Source organism: Simochromis diagramma, unplaced genomic scaffold (assembly GCF_900408965.1).
Source record: "Simochromis diagramma unplaced genomic scaffold, fSimDia1.1 OVJJ01000602.1, whole genome shotgun sequence".
Taxonomy (NCBI): domain Eukaryota; kingdom Metazoa; phylum Chordata; class Actinopteri; order Cichliformes; family Cichlidae; genus Simochromis; species Simochromis diagramma.
In genome coordinates, this window is record NW_024387040.1 from 12753167 (window position 1) to 12771649 (window position 18483).

At 38.6% G+C, this 18483-nt stretch overlaps 1 protein-coding gene and 1 long non-coding RNA gene across 4 annotated transcripts in view; both read right to left on the reverse strand.

Annotated features, from left to right (window-relative positions):
• Window positions 1–18483, reverse strand: part of LOC120741187 (collagen alpha-1(XVIII) chain-like) — a 128735-nt gene that overhangs the window by 90650 nt on the left and 19602 nt on the right. The gene's annotated exons all lie outside the window — the stretch shown is intronic.
• LOC120741192 lies at window positions 1146–2543 on the reverse strand. Its single transcript, XR_005697570.1, has 3 exons — window positions 1704–2543; window positions 1501–1598; window positions 1146–1423 (listed from the first exon to the last, which is right to left on the reverse strand). It is a non-coding gene; the product is annotated as an uncharacterized LOC120741192 (long non-coding RNA).

Here is an 18483-nt window from a genome sequence, read left to right on the forward strand (position 1 = left end):
ATCCAAGTAATATGTAAATATGTTTATTTCTCTTATAAAGATGGGCATGATCATGGGAGTGTGTGGAGAATGACTTGCATTTGAATCCAGCCTAAAGTTGGAGGAACAGCAGGCTTTAGCATATGGCTGTCATCAATCCGTGTGGCTGCTGCTTGGTTAAATAACGTCTCCAGCTGTTGATTGCTCCCCAACATTTGGTGTCTGATCAGTAAAGTTTTGCTTCATAGGAGGTACTATAGCACAAAGGTTTGTGAAAACCCATCTAGTTATTTTTACCTTTGAGTTTTTGAATGAATTAAACAAGAAAGAAAATGATTTTTTTTTTTCTGCTAAGCGAAGCTGAGGTAGATTCTTTCTGGCTCATATTTATTAGATATACATAAAACTGGTATTGACTGGCTTGAAAATACCTTGTGTGATTATTGACATGGTTGCTCCGTGAACTGTGATGCAGCTAAAAACCACTTTACTCTTAAAGTGAACCATTAGAATCCGTCTTTGTCTCTTTGTCTTTTTTTTTTTTTTTTAAACTTTGGAAAGGTAATATATACACATATTATATTCTGCTGTCACTGAGATCAACATGTGACCTCCCAAACAGGATGTACATAGCTGTCACTTGCTAGCTGCTAACTGTAATCCAAAGAACGTAAAACATACTAAAACAAACACACTGAAAGTCACACATTGTCAATATTATGCATTGAAGTCAAGCGTGCCAAGAAACCTGCGGGGGCTCGCTCCCGGCTCAGATGACATGTGGGTGCTTTTTACTCCACCAGACATAAATTGACGTCTTCTGCAGCGATTAATGACATCAACAGGGGATCACCCACTGGTATTACTCTACTCGAGTTCCATCATCTGGATTTTAAATGTCTGACTATACGTCCAGTGAATGTGGGGGAGAAAAAAAATCAAGTCTGTAGAAGAAATCAAAGTACCTGACCAACATTCACTGCCTAATTATGAAACTGAGTCAGAATATAATGATATAATAGATCTGTATCATTTTTAGCAATGTTAGCATAACTACAGGTATATTTAAGCTTAATCATTTGTTCTCTCTGTTAGTCGACTTTGGTTTAAAGCAAACAAACCTCAACAGCTAGTTCATGACTTGTGTGGCAGCTCAAACATGTGTAACCGAGGACAAGGGATGAGTAAACCGGGCAAAGAAATAAATTAATCGTTTATTTATTACATAAGTTAGACATAATAATTCCCAGTCATTTCCAGACAGGACTTACAACACATCCTGCTGATATCCCAGCTGCACATGAGACTTACCACACAAACTGTGCGAAAATAACAACACTGCAACCCGTCACACCCCGCTTAGCGACACTGCAATCGTGGCACACACTGCAAACAATTCGGGTCTCAGCGCAGCTGGGAATCAGTGCTATGTATGGCCTGTGATCTGGGAGAAAAAGGGAAGTGGCACAAACAATTAAACAAAAAACAAAAAGGAGGTTAGTCCGCCCTTACACAACTTACTCTCAATCAATAACCGCCTTTACGGCTGGACGGACTAACCAAAACAAAATTACAAATCAATCAAAAGAACGAAAAAAAGGACAGCAGAAACAGCACAGCTGAAAAACAAACAACATTATCAATTAAAATATTACCCAATAAAATATCAATTTTATAAAACCATTCAAAATCATGAAGCTAAAACAAACACTCAATATACCTACAATATTGATCAGTTTCCCTGCGCGCAGTCGATCTAGGGCTTGATCAATTCTTCTATTAAAATTCGTGGTCACACTAAAAAAGTCCAATGACACATTAAAAATAGGCACATGCAATAGCAAACGATCCAAACAAAAATGGCAAAAGTCTCTTACCGACAGTATACCCACTCGCACCTGAGTGAATTAATTGCCTCTGGTTTTTTCCACAGAAGAGCGCTGACTTCACCCCACACACCCACTACCTTTTCACAGCTCTTCAGCCAATCACCTGGCAGAAAGCAACAAACTGCCAGGTGACACTTGTTACACATGCATGTCAGAGTTTTCATTTATCCTGTAAAATGTGTTAACGTTTCATGAATAAACAGACATTTCTTTCTGTTCGAGCTATCTAGATTTACATTTATGGTCTAGAGTGAAATGTGTTGCTGACGAACCCGGTGACATTCTTAAATTAAGGTGGCATACATGCTAAACATAGAGGCAGTGTAAAAGATGGATACCACATCACCTTGATGTCATCTACTCGTTTTGAACTACACCTTTTTGTTAGCATTATGGCTACTTTGATACTGTTCCTTTGGAGCCATATACAGTACCAAACTGTATCCATATACTGTACTGGTGCAATGCACAGACACAAATTTAACCTTGTTACGGCTAAATAGACTAAAAACTCAAATCACTTATTATTTATCAATAATGAGTTAAAATAATAATAATCCAGAGGGCACAGATGGAAAAACACAACCTCAAGATTCAGTTCAGCAACTTCAGTCAGTTGAGATCAGACCAAGTCGAAATGGGTGAAATGCTTATTGCCTTCATCTGTCACTTAAATCAGCGGTCCCCAACCCCCGGGCCTCGGACCGGTGCCGGTCCGTGAGTCGTTTGGTACCGGGCCGCGAGAGTTGAGGCTCAGGTGTGAAATGTATAGTTTTCAGGGTTTTTATTGGTTTTCAGCGTTATTTTGTTATCGTTTACTCTGTTTTCCTGGGTCTTTTCAAGTGTGTTATGAATAAATTTTCTTTTTTCCGGTACCGGTACTAGTTTTATTTTGTTGTATTTATCCGCGACACCTTAAAGGCCGGTCCATGAAAATATTGTCGGGCATAAACTGGTCCGTGGCGCAAAAAAGGTTGGGGACCGCTGACTTAATGCATGCCATGGCTCTGATTCCATTATCCATAAGAGTCAGTTACAAAAAAACAATATTAAACAAAATACCCATAAAGTGATTATGAAGGCAAAAGATGAACCATAATGGTGAAAAGAAAATGTCCAAGCCTCTAAACATGCTTTTTTAATACTCTAAAGTTGGATATTTTAACCTTTGAGTCAATAAGGAACAGACTTGCTCTTGGAATCAGCCTCAAGTGGCCATTAGAAAAACTACAGTTTTGCAGATTAATGCACTTTTAACTCAGACGTCAGAGCTGGAGAGTGACAGAATATCTGAGTTGACTGCCTTCTAAGTACTAGTAAATGAAAAACAGGCTTTGTTTTGCTCCCTAGCAAGGTAGAGCCATTAAGCCATTACTAGTAATCTGTAAGTCTAATGCAGTGCCTGTTTTTGTGCTCTTAAAGCATGTCCTGATCTTCCACTGCAGCACATTTCCAAACATAGCCTTTGTGTTTAGCTTATTTTGTGAGTCACACAACAGTGGTAGTACAGACATCTGCAGTTTTGCTACCGTTTATGTCCCTTGTTGCCATCTTGGATTGCAAAGTCAGGTCTGACCTGAGGGTCAGTTAAAACTCCTTTTGTTCCAGTTAAAAATCCTGACTGGGAACTCAAAATTTCCAGCTTTCAATTTGAAATGGAATCCAGTATTAGCAGTGACATTTTAGCAACCGTTCTACTTAAACAACCACTGTACCCAACTAAACTTTCACAGACACTTTAACCTGGATAACACACAGTCTTTTCAAACTGACTCTCATTTTTCACCTTGATATTTAGCCATTCAGTATTGTAACTATATGTAACTCATTTGTTTCATTGTGACAAAAAGTAAACCATGATGGTACATTCACATTTCTCAGTACACTGAACACCTCTGGAAAACAACCATGAATGAGATATTTGCAGCACCAGTCCTTTTGTTGCTCAGTGAGCTCTGCTCTGTTGGCTCCTTTGTGCCAGGGAAAGATCTTTTTTCCTGCTCTGCATTGCTTTTGTTAGCATTATTATACATGCAAATTACATTTCATGCGGGTGGTTGGCTTAAGCTGAATAATGGATTCCAATCTTTGCTCAATGGCTCACTAGAAGATTGTTTCCTTTGTTTTCTTGTTTTTAAACCAGATGTAGCATGTGTAATTTTGCATTACGTTTAAATTTCAAGGTGGCTCAAAAATAAATCCTTTAAATAAGATTTGGTCTCAAAATTACTGACAATGCAGGAAATATAAATGGAACAAATGACAGAAGGAGTTTATATTTATTTCAAGTTGTGCATCATTTATACTTAACTATGAACTCTGACTTTTGAAGATCAGGAACCTTTAAAGAAGTGGATATTTTAGGCACTGCAGAAGCACAGCACAACACTGGTCCACGCTTCCTTCCCGAGGCCTGCTTTGCAAAAAGAGAAGACAAGCCTTCCATTTAAAACAACTAGGTCCACAGAGAGAGGCCAGGCTCAGGAACATCCTCTGTGCCCCAAAGGCCAATATCCTGATTTACTAGTGTTTCCTCTTAATGTTGCTCCTTGGGAGCTGGGGAGGCTTCTGAAACTGTACTGAGATCTTTATGACAGCAACAAAATTCCTTCAAAAGGCCAAAAATCAGTCAAATCAAGGAGACTACTGTGTCATCTCATCATCGTGCGCATCTTCACCCAACTCTTAATACAATACAACACAGTGGGCAGCTTAGTTATTATTATTATACAATTTGTGAAAGCATTGCAAGAAGAACATCTGGGTCACCGAAGACCACACAGAGAGTAGATTTGAATTCATGTGTAACAGAATATTCACGTTTAATTACTAGTTATTACAATCACCTGATTCTACAGTGGGGTTTTTTGGGGGGGGAAGTTCAGCAGTTTCAAGGTCTTTCATACACCAGTCTTGAGAGTCTTGCATTGCATGGTTCAATTTTTTCCTCTGTTGCGTTTAGAGTTAGAGCTGTTAACAAAAAAAAAATGGTAAGATTTTGGTTTGGGTTAACACAACAGTAATCCTGCTTACTGACAAATGATGCATCAGAAATGACTGATTGCTCTTATTCATGCATCACATCACAAACGCCAAAGGACTCTTTATAATAGTGGCTTTGGCAAAGCTGCACCCACTGAAGATGTGAGGATGTAAATGTGCTGGTAATGCAGACACATCGGCAGGCAAAACTGACACGGCACACAGAGCACAAACAGAAAAGGGAAAGACAGGTCTTCATATACACATGTCGGTCGTAACTGGTGATGAGACGTGGGTGGGAATGAGTGGCCGGTGGAAGTAATGAAACACTGAGGAATCACAAAGGAGGGAAAAGAACAAAGGCAGGAAGTAAAATCATGAGATGAATGAGAAAAACTAGGCTTCAGACTGTTAGACATGAAGAGTAATATTAAAGATAATGACAGAGACAGAGAACATGGAGGGCAGGGGGAGAAAATGGCATTAGGAATCTGATGGATACCACAGGGACCACAACAGTCACAGTTTGATTCAAAAAGCTGCATCAAACTTTTTGTCATGTGCCTTCTCCTCTTTCTTTCTGACTCTCTTTTACCTTCTCCCCCTCCTTCAGCCTGCATCCTCTCACAGGGGGAAACAACCTCAACAAGCCAAGTCTTGTGAAGTTTTTCATTACATCTCATCCTGTGCTCCTGCATTGATTTCCACAGGTCTTCTGGTTTGAATTTGGTTGTTATCGCTTTGAACGGGCCTTCAGGGCAAAATAAACATTGCACCTTTTTGACCAAAAATGGTCATTTCAGCTCCCGAGAGAGGCATTTCGAAACCATATCAAGCCTACAAAGAGGTGGACTCTTGCCAGCATTGTCCTGATGGTTTTCACATATGATTCACAGTTTGTTTGAGCTGTTCCTTCTTAATATGCTTCAGGAATCAGGCCTGTTCTGCGGGGAAGAAGATGTAAGAACAATGGTATTTAGATTAAGTGACACAACCCTCCCACGGACTCTACAATGAGTAAGCTGCTTCCTGTGGATGTCATGCCAACAACATATGAAATATATAACTGAGAAACAAACGTCTAATTTCTTCTTTTCCAGCTTTGAGAGGATGAGACTCATTCAGAAACACAGATTCCAGCTTAATATTGTTAAAAAGGTTTTACAACTATTAATTGAAAAACCTCATTGGGCCAGTCACTGGGTTCTAAGTTATAGCGTTATGGATAGAAATAACATCCAAATGAAGAGACATAAAAATCAATAACCTGGGACTAAAAACACTAAATACACTCTGTACACTATTTCCATGTCATAATATGCGTGATATCACTGCTGGCAAGAGGTTCAGCCTTATCTGAGTGTAAGGTTTTATTCCAAAGCTGTAATGGCATACTGCATGAGGCATGTGGTGAACTTGACATAAACCACAGCACCTCTCGGATTACACATGTAATGGCTCAGTAATATATAGTAAGCTTGCAGCCAAATCCACATAAATGGCTGTAAATGTCTTATTAGTCAATAACGAACTCAAGTAAACTGGGAGAACTGAGAACTGCCTCCGTCTCCTTCTACACCTCATTTTGACAGTAGCACCTGAAAATCATGTTTTTTATATATTTTGCGTACACGTAATTTGCTGTTTTTATGAACTCATGCTGTTTAAACTAAATGCCTTAATGTCACTTTTTAAAAAATTGCTCTAATTTTGTTTATTTTATGGGAAACAACCAGCAAAGTGGTTTTGCAGCATGTTTGGTTTTTTTATGTTGGCTGATTTAACTAAACTACCTAATTGAATTAGTTGTGACTTACAAATGTGGAGACTTTTACAATCTCTGAAAACTTCAGCTGTGGGTAAGTTCTGGTTTGGAAGGAAGGAATAAACAAAATTGTGCAGCAACCAAAAGGAAATTTGGGGCTGAATTTATTAAAAGCTAAAATTGGAAGTTGAGCTTGTAATTTATGCTGGGTTCACTCTGATGGTAGCAGGTCTTTCTTTCGAAGGAGTATTATCCTTTGTATATACTTTATGTGTGAGATAACTTATGACTAGGGTTGGGTATCAAACCGGTACTTTTGAAACGGTGCCGGTGCTTAAACGGTGCTCGAACCGGTGTTTAAAGAATGGAGAACACAAAATTGGTCGTAAAAACCTCTCATGTTTAGCCGTTTTCCACTTTTTCTTTGGTCATTTTAGCCTTTTTGGCCAGGGTGAAGGGAGTACCTGCCATCAAACAAGAAGACAGCTGCATGTAACTACGACGATGTTTGCTAGTTCACCTTACATGCATTAATTTAATAACATGGTTAGCCTACTCAACGTAAATTACACACAAACAACATTAAGCTACTCACACAGAGAAGAACGGCTGCTGCTGCCATCATCATCCATCATCATTTCTGCTACACTGGCAGGGCTAGGGGCCAGGACTCTAATCTTCGGGTTCTTGGGGGATGTTGCTAACTCCGGGTCCGATAACAGGCAACCCACCCGCAGTAGATGTGCACGGTGTGAGGTCTCGCAACAAGTTATCAAATACGGCACATTTTCATTTAACAAAATGCTATGTGTCGCCAGGTGTTTCATCAGATTCGAGGTGTTACCTCCTTTGCACAGTATCAGCTTAAAGCACTTGTTGCAGGCTGCTGAGTTTGCATCTTTTGCTGTGAAGTACAGCCAGACTTTTGACCGCTTCGCCTTGGGCATTTTTAATCTGTAGCTCTGCTCTAGAAGAACGTACGTACCTGGGCCCGCCTACTATCCTCGGAAACATAAAATGATTGGCTAGAATCCAAAGTGTATGACATCTCAGGAAAAAAAAAAAAAAAAAAAAAAGCACTGAAATAAAGCACCGAAATGTGCGCTGCTTTTCGGTCTTGTTACTACCGTTTATGTCAGAACCGGTGCGATACCGGTACCCATCCCTACTTATGACACTACTAAACTTGTCAGTCATTATGGAAACAGTGGTTATTTAAAAAGAAAAAGGCCAATACCATGCACTGTGCAACATTCTGTCACCTTTACACATTTGTTGGCGAAGGCCAAACTCGCTTACTAATTAAAAGAGATGAGCAATCATTCAAGCACTTTCACACGTCTTCCACCACACAGAACATCTAATCTCTATAATAACCAAATCTCAAACCTTTAATCTGTTTCCCAGACTGTTCATTCCACTTTTCACATGTACATTTGTTTCCTCTTGTGATTTTGTCTCAGTTTTTCACATACTTACTGTGTTTTGGTAAGTGCGAAGCATGTTCATTGGTGATAATGGCATTTTTCAACTTGGCTGTATTGTCTGAGAGAGGGGCTCAAATTTGAGACCTATTTAAGCCAAGAAGGGAGCTGGTGGGTTGATCGGTGAACAAGAAACTCTGGTAGGCTACCTTACGAACAGATTACGCTAGCATTGGGTTTGGTTAATAGATGAGTGCAGCATTACCAACTGGTGGCAATATGACTTTGTTACACGGATACAAGATAACAAAACCACACAGACTTTTATTTGGTAAAATTATAGATGAATAAAAAGTATATTATTTATGTAACTATACCAAAAGTTGAGATAATATCATGTTACATTATCAAATGTAACCTTTTTAGAACTTTATATTTAATAGAAATAATAACAATCATAATCATAATAGTCTATGTTTATAGACACACATTTTTCCCCTTTTTGAAACTAAAGTATTTAAACAGGAAGTTCTGCAGCATGTATGATATCATGACAAAGCAGGGATGTGACATCATGGCAATTAGTAAAACAGGTTTAAAAAAAAAAAAAAAAAAATCATAATCTCTCTATTTTAACCCAAACTGTCATGTCTTTCTACACATAACCAATTTTTCTAAATATAATTTATAATATAGTTCTAAAAATATAAAAAATAAAAGGTAAAAATGTGCAAGACGAGTGGATGGATGGATCAGTGCATCTGAGACTAAAATTAAAAATCACATTCAGGGACATGAAAAAAAAGACGTATCATTCTTCACGTTTTTACTTTTGTATTGTGGAATGTTCTGCAGCATGTATGATATCCTGACAAGGCCGAGTCCAAGAGATTAATAGAGGACGCTGTGAGTATCCTACTCCAACCCAGTTTTGTTTGTATGGTTCCTCTCTGTTATGATGCAGTTTGGGCCCTGACAGAGCTGACCAAACAGTATTTTAGGTGAGTGATCAGCAGCTTCAAAGAGTAATTTTGTCCAATCACTACAAACAGGTTCTATAACTTTGACAGAAAGGGCCAGAAAAAAGAGGCCACAGCTGGGGGGGAAATGATTTCATCCTTTTTCAGGCTAATGCACCAGCACAGAGCTCCCAGTGAAGCAGTTTTTTGGCTGAGAGATGCATTGCAGTACTTCAGTCGCCTCCCTCCTGTTCAAATTCTGATCTACAGCCAACCAACTTTCTTTTTTGTACTCAAGGGGACTTAGTTTAAATGAGAAGGAAATTACCCACTGCACAACTCTGATCAGGGGAAGGTCGGAGTGCAGCGGTGTTTAGTTGCAGAAGAGGAATATTCTGAAGGGAAAAGGAACTGAACAAAAGCCTTAGTCTTGACATTTAATGACCACGCCTCATATATGTTTGTAGATCTATTCTCAGTTTATACCACCTGTCTTTAGATGAATGTGAACAAAGGAATATAGTAATATGGAGCGAAATAATATAAAGAATTATAGTAAAATAATATAGAATGGCTTGTGGAAAATGTATATCATACTAATGCTTTACATGCAAAGCTGTCTGTGCTGGTTTATTTGGGTGGAGTGTGAAAACTATTAATATTCAGTGAGCATGAAAATAAAAAGTCTCTCATGACTGCATGTGTCAGATAAGGTCAGTGGAAGAGAATGGTCAGTTCCATGTTAGTGGATTTTTTAAAATTCTTCACTTCTCACATAGTTTGCCAGAGGAGAGTGAAGCTGAACCAATTGCAGGAAATAACACAACCGTGTACAGGGGGGCTTTCCAATGTTGCTATGATACCAATCACCACAAATAAACTTTGACCCCTGAGAAGTGAGTGGGTGATGGAGAAAATAACTCATTAAACATGATTTGTTTCCAAACTGGTGACTGGCCAAACAAGTTCTTTTATCTGCAATTTTCTAGTGTTTGTACTTGTATATTTCTCTGTTTGTCATGTGTAGCTTTGTCGTCCCCACCCAGCTGAATCAGCGGTTTCCCGCAAGGAGAGCTGTAAGGAAGGAACAGTCGGGGGTCTGCAGTTTGCAGGATAACTAAGCAGCAAACCAGTCAGTCAATAATGACAATATTATACAATAATGTATAATATATTTTTTGAAATGTTAGCCATTTAATGGGGGTCCAGTATAAGGCACATGGAAAAGAAATGAAGCATGGAAGTCAGCAATTTGAGCAGTAAATCAATGTGTGTCATATGTGCTGTGAAGGTTGAGACATTTGCCAGTTCTTTTTATAGCATCCCCAGGTAAGCTGCATTAGCTGATGACCCTCCCATGTCTCATGTTAGATAGAGTGCCTTAAGTGCACAGAATAAAGAGCTGTATTAATTTATGGCTAAATGTGACCTGTAGCCTGAAGCGCTTTGAGTGGTCAGCAAGACTGAAAAAGCCACGTGAATGGCGTCCCAAAGTCTACCAAGGTGGGTTAGGAAGGGGGCAGGGGCAATGGAACACACATATGCATGTCTGCTACTTGAATTAACAAAAAGAAACACAAACTACAGGAAAAACGAACAAAAAAACATTTATGACAGCAAACAGCTTATTCTCATCCCAGACAGAAGATCAAAAACCACAAGTTTCTAAAACTGCTGACATCTCACAGACATGCATACGATGTCTGATGGTGCCATCCCATACTTGGTGATGGAAATAGTGAGAGTAGGAGTTGTTTGTGCCCAGACTTAATGAAGTAATAAATGAAGGTTTAAAAACAGCTAAAAAAGGGAATGAGTCAGCTAGTAATAAGCTTAAACCAAAGTTTTTAAACCATGATCTTTTGGCTAACACTCCAAGAAGCAACAGCCTAATGCAGACTTTATCATCCTTTAGCACCCCGAGACACTGTGTACTCAAAGGAGAAGATAAGATTTCTGGCTTTTCGTCATCTTAGACTTCAATGTGATCAAAGTCTTGTATACTTTATTAAAAAATACAGAGTTTATTTTATTATGTTATAAAATATAATTTTATAAGTTTATTCTTTTTTGTTAAAATTGATGCTTGGTTGTACTTAACAGGCCTATATAACATCTCTAATATTCTGCCAAAACCACTTTAGCCTGAGATTTAAAGCTTCTGGGGAGGTTTGTATTTTTTTTTAAACAGTAAAAGGAACATAAAACAAGATTTCATTTAAAACTGTTTTTAAAGCGACTTTGAGAATGAACATAGTTAGCAGTCTGTAACCATGATAGCAGCTGTTGGAGCTTAATGCTACCTGGACAGAAGAGAAAAGCTGGTGTTGGGCAATATAACATTTAATAGCTAGCATGCTATCATTAGCTTATTAATTCACAAAATTAAATCAGTCTTTTTTAAGATAATCATAACTGAAAAATTTACCTAATATTAGAATTTGAGCAAAAGTCAGGAGTTAAATAAAATCATTACAATTTTTCCCAATAAAAGTGGACATTAAATCAAATCCACACACTTAGCCTCGAGTTGGCATTAAATCAAGCAAAGTAACTTGAATGCATGCTACAAATTTTACTTGGCTCTATGATATTTCAATCTGGACCTAATTGGTGGGCCAGTGTAGCCAAACCGGCAAACTAGTAGGACAAAAATGCAGAGACTGCAAAGCTAGCCTCAAGCTACTGCACAGCAGCTTTTACTGAAATCAAGTCCATATCTTTGTGTTTCTATTATTTATCTTCACTTTCCACGTGGAAGATGGCGTGCCCTCACTAATGATTCTTTCTGTTAAAAGGGAGTTCTTCCTCCCCATTCTCACCAAGTGCTTCTCATAAGAGATTGAGAAGATGGTTGCTTTGAACTGGCGCTATATAAATCATAGTGAAACGAAATGAATATGACAGCATTTATTAATCCAGGCCCAAGCATCACACCGTGCCAGCACATGCTCTAAGTAGCCACGCAAAGGGTGTCAAACTGACAGCTGACGCACGCCAGAAATAAAGATTATCTGCTTAGAAAGGCAGAATAAGTCATGCATAACTGAATACTGAAATAACAGTAAATAGGAACATGCTCGAAATTTACTGTCCCACTCAGGAGACCTCCAACATCAGCCATCTGCAGTAACAGTAAGGACCTCACAGCATGTTGTCACTGTGCTGTCGATTCTCTCTGTGCCGTTGTGTATTTGTGGAAAATGTGAGCCAGACCACAGCAGATCTCCAAGCCCCATGATAAGAGCCTCCGCCAGAGGAACAAGCTCGCAGCAAAAGCTCATGTGGGAGTCACAGCTGGCCATGCTGCATGATGCAGATGAAAGACATGCTTAGTTCACTGTACTCCCTAATTTTCTTTTTTCTTTCTTTTTGCATTGTTATTGATAACATGTAACCAGGACAACAGCATTTCCTTGCTGAAGATTTTGGGTTTTTTTTTTATTTAACTTCCTGAAGGTGAACAACACTCTTCACCTGGAGCCACTCTAGGTGAAGCCGTGTACCCAAAGATGTTTCCCTTGAAAAATACCTGACAAAATAGAGCATACAAGAACGTTCCCCATAGATAAATAGTTAAAGTTCTAAATTAAATCTATACAAAACAGTGCATTCATTACACTTAAGTGTGCTTACAGACAAGTGTCTGTTGAAATGAGTCCATATCTTTGTTGCTATGGTGAAGTAGCCCATTTCAAGCTGGTAGCTTAAATGAAACCAGACTAAGAGTTTGCTGCCAGAAAGGGAAAGAGTCTATATTCTTGGGTGGCTTTCAATGCTCTGCAAACACTTAGCAGTTACATTTGATGCCCTGGCTGTTTGAAGACGACACAAAGGCACTTGCAAATGGATGAAGAGGGTTGGATTGCAAACAGAAACGAGACATGAGAAGTCAAAAATAGAATAAGAATAAATACAAAGTAAAGTGCTAAAGGTTCATTTTTTTATTGTTTGGTCCCACTCATTCAGGAAGGGTAGGATAGCTATTTGTTTTTTGTATACAATAGCTATCATTTTCTAATATTAAATTCATTATAAGTTTGAGATTCAACCATTCAGGCCAAAGCAACATAGTGTGAAGTTCAAATTTAAATATCATACATTTGATTCACCTGTTAAATTTGGCAGAACTTCTTATTTTTTAAATATTATATACCTTTATTTTCCATAAAGTTCCAGTCAAATCAAAATGCTTTAATAAAAAAAGGCCTGGCTGAGCCACACAAACTAGAAATATATTTAAAATGCAACAAATACAAGAATTTATAAAGGTACAGCTATTCAACTGCTAGTTAATCCAGATATCTAATCCCTAATCAGCCAATCACATGACAGCAACTCAGTTCATTTTGGCATGTCAGTAATCATGGTCTAGTTCAAACCATGCACCAAAATAAGGAAGAAATCCAAGTTAAGTGACTTTGAATGTGGCATGGTTGTTGGTGCCTGACGGTCTGAATATTTCAGAAACTGCTGATCTACTGGGATTTTCCCCACATGACCATCTCTAGTGTTTATAGAAACTGGTCTGAAAAACGGAATAATCCAGTGAGAGACAGTTGTCTGCACAAAAATGTCTTCTTGAGACCTCAGAGGAGAAGTGGCCAGACTACTTTGAGCTGATTGGTAGGCAAAAGTAAGTCAAACAAACACTTGTTAGTATGCAGAAGAGCATCTCTGAACACACAAGATGTCAAACACTGAAGCAGATGGGGTACAGCAGAAGACCACAAGATGCCACTCCCTTCAGCAAAGGTAAGGAAACTGAGGCTACAATTCATACAGATTTACTAAAGTTAAACAATAAAAGACTGGAAAACATTGTCTGGTCTAATGAGTCTCAGTTGCTGCTGTAATATTTAGATGGTAGGGTCATAATTTGGTAGAAATAATATAAAAGCACCATCCATCCTGCCTTGTATCAATGGTTCAGGTTGTTGTTGGTGTAATGGTGTATCGCTTAAGCACCACAGCCTACCTAAATATGGCTTCTGATCATGTCCAAATCCATGTGACAACACGGCCTGATGGCTTCTTAATGCACCATGTCACAAAGCTCAAATCATTTCAAGTTGGTTTCTTGAGCATGACAAGATCTCAGTTCAGCAGAGCGCCTTTGGGGACTGGTGGAAGATCTGGGGATGTGAAGCCAACAGATCTGCAGCAAATGTGACGCTACCACGTCAATGTGGACCAATATCGCTGAGGAATGCTTCCAGAAAAATTACGTCAGAGAAACAAAAAGGGAGGTTTGTCTTTACTCTGAGCTTTAAAATAATGCAATTAAACACCAGTTTGCAGTGCTGTGCAGTGTTTGGGCATCCCTAAGTGAACACACCCATTGCTCATTATTTAAAATTACTCGCCATGGCATTAAGCATTTTACAGCATGAACCATTAATCCTGAACAAAGTGCTGTAATTTTCTGTCCTGTGTGCCAATTCTGTTCACAAGCTGTGAGTTGGAGCATCTGGATTTATCTACACGACATCAGCTATTCGCAAATCCCGTGCTAATAAATTTCTACCAGCATCAACACTGATGCACACCGAGGGGAAAAAAATAACACAGGAGAGTGGAGGATGAGTCACAAGCTGGAGAGAATGAGAGGAAGGTGAGGAACAGCTTTGGCAGCACCGTGGAAGAGACATCTCAAAAAGGAGTAAAGGCAGGAAATAAAGACTCGGAGTGTGCTTGTATCGATGAGTCAGATTCAATATCTGATGAAAAAAGTGAGGAAGGGAGAAGAAGATGGGTCCAAGAGTAAGGCAGAAGAATTGATGGCAAGCAGTCAATGAATTGAAAAGTAAGTGATGGTGAAAGGAAGGTATGAGAAAAGACCAAGAGTGAAAGTGAAAAAAAGCAAGTAAAGGAGGAGAAGCAGGAAAGGGACATTAAAGATGAGCCTTGGGTTAAAAAAAAAAGAAAAGATAAATGAGATGAAATTCGATCATTTGCTAGTCAAAGCACAGAAATCAAGAGAATGATGGAAAGATGGAAAATTAATGAAGGAGAAAATAAAGATCTGGGAAATGAAGAGATCAAGGGTGCCCAATGAAAATAACCTATTAATACACAGGTATTGGCCCACAGTAAATGATGCACAAACATATCACCTTATGTTAGTGCTGTTAATACATCTTCCAACTATGTGAGGTCTTCTCTGAACTTTAAATTGTTTGCTGGGTAATGGAAGCCAACAGACAAAGTTGGGTGTTAAACACCAACAGTAGGGGACAAACTGGTTCTCCACAGGGAGAAGAAGAAATGTCCTTTTGTAGATGTTGTGGTTAACAGCAGAGGACGTTTCTGTGTCTTGATGCTGGAAAGATTTCATTTAAAATGTCCCAACATACACATTTGATGTAAACTTCTCTATCAGCGTTGGGGGATGTTATTCTTGTGTCTAAATATGAAACTCCACCTCCCTCTACTGGCTGCAAACACACCCACTTCTGCACACATGATGCATGTGGGAGCAGAACTATTTAGTGAGACACACTAAACACATTTCTGGTTTAGTTTAACACTTGCCAGACATGCAAAGATATATTACTGGACAGCAACTTTACATCTTTAAGAAAAACAATGAACCAATAAGTGAATTCAATTTACAAAAGCTTTGATTCTCAGATTAGTTAGATCACAGTGAACGATGAAGATATTTTCTTATTATTTTATTTTTACTTTATTTAGGTGCAAGTAGCTAGCGTTAACCAATGCCACACAGCATACAGCATTTATAGCCTAAACTAATGCAAAGGAACACAAAACTCAGCACTGGGCAAGAAAACACAGCCAGAAGCAGTGGAGCAATGTCCATCAGGAGAACCGAGACATTTCATGTAAGTGTCATTTTGGTCTGCTGTGAATTGGAACAGTGATATTATAGAAGTTTAGTGTTGAGGTCAGGCCTTTGGGAAGCTTAATGTTAGCCTTATTTATCCATTCTAAAGCTAGTTCTGATGTGTGTTCAGGATCATTGTTCTGTTGGAACAGCAAGTTGTGTCGAAGTTTTAACTATTTAGCTTTTGATTTAAGGTGAAGTTGAAGGAGGAGGCAGTCCTTCTTTATTATTATTCCATCGATTTTGTCCAATGAATCAGTACCACTGGCAGCAAAGCAGCTCCAGAGCATAACACTACTACCACCATACTTGACTGGTACAGCGTTCTTAGGTTTTGGAATCCGCCATTTTTTAGAAATGAGACAAGAGTTCTTCCTAACTTGATCTCCACTGAGTTCCTTGGAATTTCTTATCGTTCTTAGTATTGGTCAATGAAAGTACTCCGGCTTCCTCCCACAGTCCATAGACATGCAGATAGTGGGGTTAGGTTAACTGATAATTCTACCCTGTTACCTATGGGCAACTTAAGTGTGACTGGTTGTCTGTCTCTGTGTGTTAGCTCTGTAACAGACTGGCAACCTGTCCGGAGTGTACCCCACCTCTCGCCCTAAGACAGCTGGGATAGGCGCCCCCGTGACCCTGAATTGGATAAGCAGAATAAGCTCCCAATTGCACCACAGAGATTTGATGGTGAGCATAAAATGCCAACACATCTTCTCTTCAAAGCTTCTGGTTTAAGGGAGTCGACCAAAAAGAATAAGGTTGGCTTAAAGGGAGAGGAAGTAAAGTACAGTTGGTGAGCTGAAGGGCTGCACAAGGCCAAGAAATAGATAAATACAAATTTAGAGCTGAGAATCAAGCAAAGCTACTCTAACAGAGTCTAAAACATACAAATAATAATACCAGAATGCAAAAATTAAGGTAGCTATAATTCATAATTTTAACTGACAGTTTGCTAACATTAAGCCACAGAATTCAGTGTCTTGTCATGTTGTTACTCATCAGTACAGCAGGCAGATGCTTTTCAGGTATACCTGCCCATCAGCTGTCTGATCTACAGAGTGGAGTTTTTAAAATCAGCCACATTCTGATCTGGCACACACCAGAAGCAGAAGTAAAAAAAGACTGAATGCTACACTTGCGCTATACAACAGATGGGCAAATAAACAGCATACATAAAGGGTATGAATACCATAGTGTTGCTTACACTGTACATTTAAATTCTATTAAAATGACAAACAAAGAGGGGAAAAGAGCCATTGCAGGTTCAACACCACACGTTTAGTTCAGCAAATTCAGAGTTTTATGAGTTTATATATAGTCTGCTATATGGTATATGTGGAGTTTCCCGCACATTAGATAAGTGTCAGATTTCTGACTGCTGCTCATCTACAGAGTGAAAATGGCCTCTATGGAGAGGTGATGCAACATGTTTTTTAACTGAACATGTTTTCTGCTACTGTACCACTTTGTTCAGACCTGTTCTTTGGTTTTAAAAGATGAAAACCACTTTTGACCTAATTCGGGACTATGTGTTGTTACTGAAATGTTATATAGCTTCTGTGTGAGACACATGCTTTATATTTAATCATATATACATTCACTCTATGGCACTATCTGGTCTGTTAGTGCTTTCCGGAATATTTTTAAAATATCGTATAGCCTTGATGTTGATATTTAACACTTAAAGTGTAATGCTAATTTTATCCACATGGTGGAGCTGCAAATCTGTGATATCTCCAGTTGGTACTTCTGAAATCAACAAAAGGAGTGGGGATGTTTTTTTAAGAAAAAAGAAAAATTTAAATCCTGTTTTTGTTTTGTGGGGTTTTTTTAAAATGTGGATTTTAAAAAAAAATGGTTAACAGTTTTAAGGACAGTTGCTTTATTTTAATCACTGATTACTGTTTTGACTTCAACAGAAAAGCTCTGTGAAAAACTATTTGCCCTTTTTGAGATTTTTTTCTCCCCTCTCTCTTCTTTAATACATATTTTGCACATGTTTAATATCAAACAAAGTTTCATATTAGACAGATAACCAGAATAAATACAGGATTCAAATAATTATTTGACTTATTAGGGGGAAAAAAAAAAAAAAAGGTATGAAACTTACTTGGTTCTGTCTGAAATTGTAACTGACCCCCGTGTTAAATCATGAATGAACTGACATTAACCTCATTTGTTAGAAAGTTGAGTTCAGTTTCACTTGCGACACCCAGTCCTGAGTACTGCTATACCTAATGAATCATGAAATCACTTGAATAGAAAGTGTTTGACAAAGTGAAACAGACTAAAAGATTTTAAAAAGCTAAATGTCAAGGCATGATCTAAAGAAACAGCTGAGAAATGATGTCACTGACGTCTATTAGTCTGAAAAGTCCTCTTGTAAGGCATTGAGACTCCAGTGAACCACAGTGAGAGACATTACGAACAAATGGAGAAAACTTGGAAGCGTGGTGAACCTTCCCAGGAGTGAGTGGCCTACCAAAATGACCCCAAGACCACATCATCAAGGAGGTCACAAAAGAACCCAGAAAAACATCTCCAGAACTGCAGGCCTCACTTTCCTCATTTAAGGTCAGTGTTCACAGTTCAACAGTAAAATAAAAAGACAGAGAGACTGGACAAAACTGGAGTA